This window comes from Rhinolophus ferrumequinum, chromosome 4 (genome assembly GCF_004115265.2).
Source record: "Rhinolophus ferrumequinum isolate MPI-CBG mRhiFer1 chromosome 4, mRhiFer1_v1.p, whole genome shotgun sequence".
Classification (NCBI taxonomy): domain Eukaryota; kingdom Metazoa; phylum Chordata; class Mammalia; order Chiroptera; family Rhinolophidae; genus Rhinolophus; species Rhinolophus ferrumequinum.
This window is the reverse complement of record NC_046287.1, coordinates 58,834,422-58,843,093: the sequence shown is the minus strand read 5'-3', so window position 1 is coordinate 58,843,093 and position 8,672 is coordinate 58,834,422.

Below are 8,672 nucleotides of genomic sequence, written 5' to 3'. Positions count from 1 at the left end.
GATGATATCTGTGGCTCAAACTCCATTAGAGTGGATTTTTGCCTACAGATAACTATTGAGTATTTAAATGACCATTCTCTAGATCAGGAATTCCCAGAGAAAGGAAATGAATTGCATTCAAAACCTCTGAAGTAGGTAGGTAATATAAATAATAATGAATAAGTTTCTTAACGCATATTTTGTCCTTTCATTCAAATGGGTATCACTGACTGACATTGCCAATAGGTGACATTAAATCTAGATATGATTAAAGCTAAGAAACATTTTAAACTATATTTCTCCTTTAATTTTGTTGACTCATTTAATCTTCAGATAGAAGTTCACTTTTAGAAAGTTTCATTTTTCAAAGTTCTCTAGGACCTAATAAAGTGTGAACGATAGTTTGTACTCATTGAAGTCCTTATTAGATTTCTCTGGACAAAGTTACAAGATACTGTGGAAAATGTATTTGTCACCCATTTAGCAGCTAAAATCAATCAAACAGGCTTGTAAGCTAATCACCAGAGACTATTTTATAGTATGAATACTAATGGAAATAAGCCAAAGTGATCCCCACCTTCACTGGTGCTTGGTTGGAGGATAAACATCAATATACCCATTAACCAGTGACCAACTTTAATCTGCAAATGTGTAAGATGTCAAGGGTTTTATTCTTCCTCCCACAAGAGCTGGAGTAAATGGTTTAACAATATTACTCCACAGTACACAAAAACTAGAAACATGGAGAAGACAACAAGCGTCTGATGAACGTCTTACTTGCTGTGAGTTGTGAATGCCAAAATGTAGGTCCCACACCACCTAAGTTCTAAGATAGTTTAGGAGTACAACCTTACATGTATTTTGCTCCAAAATGAGTAAACATAGAATTAGATGACCATAATAAAGGTTATTGCTCTTCTATATTGTATCCTAAGTTCTTTCCATATACTTCAAGTGGTGCAGATGTGAAATTCTGCCTAAAACCACGCAGCTCTATAGGAACTTAATACCTACTTCAAAAAACTTTATGCCTAAAATTCTTTGCATAAAGAACTAATTTTATAAATCAGACACAACCAAAGATTTTTTGTTAAGGGTCATTGTCAAATTAAAACAACTTTATGCCAACAAAATTTTCTGATTTTTTAAAATAGTATCTGAGCAATGTAAGTATTGACCTTGTCAGAACTCATTTAACTTTGTGCGGTCACTTTCTACCTTGGTAGTGAAATCTTTACTCTTCAGATTAATAAATTACCTTGTCTTTGAAAAATTTTGTTTCACTTACAATAGAGTTTTTTCTTTAAAATATGATGAGAGAGGTGGCGCTAAAAATCAGTCCATTGGTTGCGATCTGTTCTTGATCTTAATGTTCCTGTTCATGTATATATTCTCTTACCTCATATTTTCACAGACAAGTTTATTGCCAGGAAATGAACATAATAATTTGTATTCAAAATGTTTTGGCAATTAGTCTTTTTGGAACAACCAAATGCCAAACAACATAACTGTAGAAGCTCAGATTCTGTGATATACAAGTACTCAGAAACAGATGTCATATGACCTTTTCCCAGTTAAAGGATCGGTGCACATGACTTCTGCACATCCTTTGTGCATCTCATACAATGTGCAAATGTTTTATTTAGTCCAGTTCCTAATTTAGATGTTCGAAGGATTATGTGCTTAAAAAGCAACATAATGTAGATGTTGTCTAATTTTAAAATGAGGAATGCTTCAGTTAAACAACTAGAAAAGGAAAGGCCTAACAGCATGTTTTGGGCACTTTTATTGCAGAAAGATATCTTTACTTAATATCTAATGATATGGCGGGACTACTTCAGGATAGAAAAAATCATCTTGTAAGTACCCAGAATTCCCAACAGCAACCGTATTGACAACCTATATGGCACCATTCTCCAGAGAGGTTTCTTTTTTTTATTATAACAAAACTGGATGTTTTAATTACTGAATTGGGACTGTGTTTTCTAACTTAAAGAGCTCATGGGACTTTTTTTTTTTTTCCCAACCAAAGAATGACAAGAGTAATCATGGACCTTCCTCAGTTTTCATCTTGAGACAGGAAGAACTATACCCAATAAATAAATAAATGTTAATGGACAAAAAAAGTTGTAGACAAAAATGAAGTTGCCTTATGATTACGTTCCATGAGTTATCCTAATTGATATACATACACACATATACACACAATTCATATATTATTACCATCTTATTATTTTTGGACATACACATATGTAGTAAAATATGTAAATATGCCCGGGAACAATAAACACCAAGTTGTGGTTACCTCTGGAGAGTGGGGAAGAGGAATGGGGTCAGAAAGAGGAGCACACAGCTTAGATTGAATAAATGGCTTATTATTTCCCATGCTTTTTGAAATGCCCCAAAATTTTTTATTATAAAAACAACCACATGTCTTTGTCAATATGAATGACCATGTCTAAATATTATGCATGTTATGACAAGCTTTGACAATCCGGACACAATACCCACCACCACCTGGGATTTCACTCAGGTCTCTATTTTCAATTTCCTCTAAGCATTCAGGCCTATTTGTCTTGTTGGTCTCATTGATTGTCAAGAGGCACTAGCCTCTGAGCTCTGCTTGTTCTCATTACACACACACACACAAACACGAAAAATGTGAACAAATGGATTCCTGCATTCAGGTATGTGAGTAGACCTCTAAATAAGTGAATCAACTTCCAGCTTAGAAGCAGCATATAGCCAAGGGTAAAGTTCAGGGTCAAGCTGAATTTCTCATTTAGAGTAAACATGTCTAAGATGAAACAAAGAGAGGATAACTGGGAAACTTATGATCTCACTTCCCCACAAACTGGGGAAAGTCCAAAGAAATTTCAGCCTTCACAGAGCTCCATGCGTCACATCCAAATCTTACTGATTCTAACGCGTTAGCAACTCAAAGAATGGCAGCTGCTCACAGCACGATCAGCTATGATAGACCAAATGACCCAAGGTTTCTGGTTCTTGGCTCAAAAATACCAATTAACATGATTTCATAACCAGATTTCACTATTTTCAGCTGAAAATATTTTCATAACTGAATTGAACATAAACAAATTTAATAGTTCCCGTCACTTGGGGATTATCTGTTCTAGTTAGTTTTATAGTAAAATACCCAAATAATGTTATGTAACATGGAACATAATTAACCATCCCATTCTTTAGCGTTCTGGTAGAGGGTGAATATTTAATTCAATTAAGATGTTTAGTTTCACCAGTGAGAAAGCTGTAAGAAGTGTTCAGATGAAGAAACCTAGACATAATGCCAGAAGTTCTTAAGATGTCAAAAAATTTTAAATTTCACATTTTTATGTTAACCCATGCCTCATCACCATATTTTGCTGTGTATAATGCGCACCCACATTTTTGGCCCAAATTTTCAGGGAAAAATCTTTTGTTTTAATTTTTTAATTCAAATTTTTATTTGTTTACATTTAGGTACTTGTTATAAAGGAATTTTAGCATTTATTTTTAAACATATTATGGTACAAGAAATTTTATGTAACGAATTACAAAACACAAGAGCAGATACAAGGTATCAGAAATTTTATGTACTGGTAACAAATTTACGATATTCACATATCATAGAAGGCCAAGAACTCTTTGTTGTTGCAAGTTTGTCGTAAGTTCAACAAAACCGATTGTTGTATTCCAGGGTATTATTTTGCATACAGATATCGTTATTGATTTCTAGAGTTACATTTTTAACTCATAAGCATAAATAAAAGAATTAAAACATTTATATAGATACATAATTAGTACTTCCCGTATAAAATGTGCATCCTTATTTTTCCCTCACAAATTTGGGCAAAGAAGTAAGTGCACGTTATACATGGCAAAACACAGTATTACTCCAAGTATGGACACCTCAACAGATGTATAATTTATAGATGCTCCGTGTAGAAATTAAAATGGGAACAATTACAATGCAATTCCATTTCTACCTCTAATTAGAAAGCTTGGAATTTAAGAAATTTAAAAATAAATCTCATTGTATCTGTCAGCTCAAGGAAACCACCACCTAGGTATAGATGAATCTTGATTGTATTCTAAGAGTTGTCCCTACACAGAAAAATTATCGTAATAAACTTTAGTCTGAAGTGGAATGACCCATTTCATTAGTTATATGACATTCTCAAAATGGTGCCCAAAACATGTCTATGATCCACTAACACAAAGAAAGGTAAGGATTAAAATGAAAAACAATGAGTGGAATTTTGATACACTGTTGAGCAAGGCTATCCTTTATCCTTTTCCTCTGAGTATAGTCAAACCGTTCCCTACGGCTATATATTTAAAAACAAAAAAGAGCTTGCCCTAACCTGTAAGGATTTAGAAATACCGAGTTTGGCCTGGTTTTCATTTAAACCTAAAGACAGTTCCCTAGAGTAAATTACATGGACCCTAATAAACATGAAGACCTGCCCAGCACTTAGACACATGAGCTTTTCATCAGATGCTCATGAAATAAAGGCACATGAATTTCTTGACGGAAAGGTCACATTTCTCTTTACTTGACTCTTACCCAGAAAATCATTAAGAAAATCATTTTACTTAACCTGTTAAATGCTGTATTGCCATAGTTTTTCAGAAGATTATTTTTTTTAAAAAAAGGAGAATTCATGCTCATTGCTTATTCTGCGGTGAGCAAATGACAGTACAGTTTTTGTATCTCCTCAGTGTTTCACATCCACCTTTCTTGGATATTTATTTATTCCAGAAAACTATGTCACATGTCACCTCCTCATGGAGGCTGCTATAGGCTGAATGTTTGTGTCCCCCAATTCATGTAGTATCGAAATTCTAACCCCCTAGTTGATGGTATTAGGAGGCGGGGCCTTTGGGAAGTGACTAAGTCATGAAGGCGGAACCCCCATGAATGAGATTAGTGCCCTTATAAACTTGACCCAGGAAACTCTCTTGCCCCTTCCACAGTGTGAGGTTACAGTGAAAAGACAGCCACCCAGGAAGTGGGCCTCACCAGACCCTGACTCCGTCAGCGCCATGATCTTGCACATCCAGCTTCCAAAACTGGGAGAAATAAATTTCTGTTGTTTATAAATCACCTAATCGCTAGCATTTTGTTATAGCAGCCCGAATGGATGAAGACAGGTGCCTATCCCAACCATTTAAATGTCCCGAACCCCAACACTCTCTGTTACCCAATTTTATTTTATCACCACCTGACAAAGAATTGTTACGTGTTTATTATCTATCTCCCTCCACAGGGTGTGTATTTCCCATCAACTGCTTTGTTTTTAGCACCTACACAGGACCTGGTAGTAGACACTCAAATATCACTAGATGCTCAAGAAATATTTGTTGAATGAAGAAATAAATGTGTGCATGAATGACAGGCACTGCGATCAATTTGGAGGATACCTTCGGGGAATTCATAATCTAATGGGAGAAACAGACACGTTAAAACTGCAATATAGCGTGATAAACGTTATATCAGAATAGTATAAGGTATACTGGTGACCTAAATAAGGGGTAGTATGTTAAGGATGGTTTCACAGAGGAAGAGTTACCTTGGCTGAGTCTTGAAGGATGAATAGGAGTTCATCAGGTGGTTCAATGGAAAGAGAGAAGCCTAGGAAGAGGGAACAGCATGTGCAAAGAAAGGAGACAAAACACCTCGTGTCCTAAAGTAGTTTGACACGACTGGAGCAGATAGTGTAAGGGAGGAAGCCCGAAACTACAAGAAAATCAGCAGCACTGTTTTCAGAGAGTGACTGAAATCACCCCAGCACCTGATGTCCTCCCTACTTCTCTTAAGGGAATTTACTCCATCCTCCAACAGCCTTCTTCAGTGCAGCTGTCTAAGCCTGAGGACAATGAGGTACTAGCTTACAGGTGCTCTGTTTACTCTCTGCCAAGGAAAATCTCAAGAGTGTAAAATAATAACACTGGAATGAGAGAATATCATCTTACTCTTTGCTCGAGGAGGCAGCCGCCTTTGGCAGGTATCGGTGCCTCTGCTTCCCTATTGACAAAGTTGAGGCAAAGAGGGGAGACGGCATCTACAAGTCTTTGTCCAGGCTCGGGAAGCTTTGGTTAGAGCAGAGTTTGAAGTCAGGGGTCTGGGTCAGCTTTCTTTTCAGAAGATATGAGGACCCCTCCATAGCAAACTGACTCTTTTTTGTTATTCTCAAGGCTGATACTGCAGTCATGAGAAGAAAGCATCCTCCTATTAACCACGAGAAGACAAAATACAGAGGTGGAGGTCAGGTTTATGTGTCTGTGCCAGAAACTAGGAACATATTAAGACCAAACTTAGGGAAGGAGAGTCACACTATGTTCCTATAAAGGAGCAGGTAGAGAAAATAGAGAACATGGTACCAAAGATTTGGACAGACGTTTTCTAGTTAAACAATATTACAAAGCTACATAATTCACCTTTACCTGTAAACTCTCTTGAAACGATGATCTCAAACCTTAGATTTGTAAAGTTTGTATCTTTATGGGGGACATTTATGGGTTAATTAAACGTGCTTGAAATAAAGATGGGCTTTGAGTAAGGGATGAGCAGCTAAAGTCTGAAAGGAAAAAAGGAATGAGGACTATCAGGAGTTGCCCAGATATTGCATTTGTCAGAGAGACCCAAACCTGGCCCTGACCTCTTGAGTTTCGCAGCATCTCAGGCACACGAGCAGTATAGCGTTTTACCACTGGCCAGAAAAATACTTGCAATTTCACCAGACAATAGCTTTTCTTGTGAGGCCAAAGAAAATATTCATAGAGTACTTTTCTGCCTTCCTTAAAAAATCCAAGTTGCCCTCTTAGTTTCCTATCTTTAGTCCAAATTTTCATTCCTTCAGAACAACTTGGGGTTAAACTTTGCTTAAGTACTACACTCCCCAAAGCTTAATTCTTTGGTTCTTAGGATAGTGAAACCAAAAATGTGATGAAAGTCAAAGAAAGGAAACAGTGAGAAACAGCTGTTGACCAAATGAGCAAGGGCAGTGATGATATGAAAACAATAATGATGATATTATCTTGTATTTCAAAAGTATCTTTCTGTAAAAAGACTCACAATATCATATGGATATGTATACTTTATCTTTATCCTTGGTGATTGAAAAAAAATACGTTCATTCTTATTATTGTATATTTCCATAGCTATCCACAAATATTTTGGCTGTTTCTATTTGCTGCATCTTTAACGGAAATAAATTTCTTCATTGAGAATTATCTGGAAATTACATTGACTTTTCACCTTCTTCAATTGCATAGGGTCCTATTTTATGTATCCTCTTCAACTTTGGGCAGAAGCCTTTTCTTTTTGCTATGTTTGTAGCTTCATGTTTTGCTTGTTTGAATTCATGTTAGCATGTTCATTTTGCTCGTTTAATCATCATAACTTGCCTACAAATTCTGTCCTACAGTTTTATTTATCACCATCAAACTTCATCTTCCTATCATAACCTATGTAATTCTCTTTTCTATGTGATTATTTTAATGAATGGCCATTTATATCGCCATGTAATTATTTTCTAAAACTTCTTAACAGTGAGTGCACAACAACCAGGTCTTCTGGATTTTTCTCTTCATTCTACATAATGTAACTTATGACCTGTCTTTTCTCCCACCTTCCTGAACTTTACAGTGCCACTTGACCAACAGTTTCACAAAAAGTTTGAGCTGCCTCCCCCAGGTAGCTCTATATATTGTTTTTGGACATTGCCTTAAATTCTCCTTCCTTACCTAGCAGAAATCCTTCTCTGCAAACTCATTTTACTCTCAAGTGGTTTTGTCTGATGAATGTTAGTTGGAATCAATGATCTTAGAAGTGAAAGAAGACCACCATCCCCAATTTTTGACCTGCAGGAAGGTACATATTGTTCTCACTTAATAGGCAGTGCAACTGAAGCCCAGACAAGTGACTTGTGTCAGGCAGCACCTCTATTAAATAAGGAAGCAGAAGCTAGACTCCACCTCCCCAAGAAAGTTGCAGTGGGAGATTGGAGAAGACAGCACCAAAGAAAGGAAGTTTGAGTAAGTAAACTAAGTAACTGGTACTTGTGTGGAGTAGTTATTGGTGCTTAGATTCAAATCTACAACACTTAAAGAATCTTAATAAAGACCATTGAAAAGCTAGATAGTAATGAGAATTACAGAACGGGACTGTGCTCAAATACTAATGTTCCAATCATCTAATGCTGCATAACAAAGCATCCCAAAACTTAGGGGCTTAAAACAACAATATTTTACCGACCTGCAATCTGGGTAGAGTTCTGCAGGGACAGCTCCCTCCATGTTAGCTGGGATTGCTGAAAGTCTGAGAGCTAGAATCATCTGAAGGTGCATTCAACTCAGACATCTGAAAGACAGAACAGTTGGGGCTGCTGGGGCTCCTTGAACATCACTTTCTATCTCTGTGTGACCTTTCCACATGGACCCTTCAGCATGGCAGCTACAGGCTAGCCAGACTTCTTACATATCAGCTCATTGCTTCCAAAGGGTGTAGCTCAAGAAAGAGAGCCAGGCTGAAGCTGCACCACCTTTCATGACTTAGCTCCAAAAGTCACACAGCATCACTTCTGCCACCTTCTCTTGGTAGAGGCAGTTACCAAGATCTTCCCAGATTAAAGAGGCAAAAACATAGACCCCACCTCTCGATGTAGGAGTGTCAACGCCATATTGTAAGA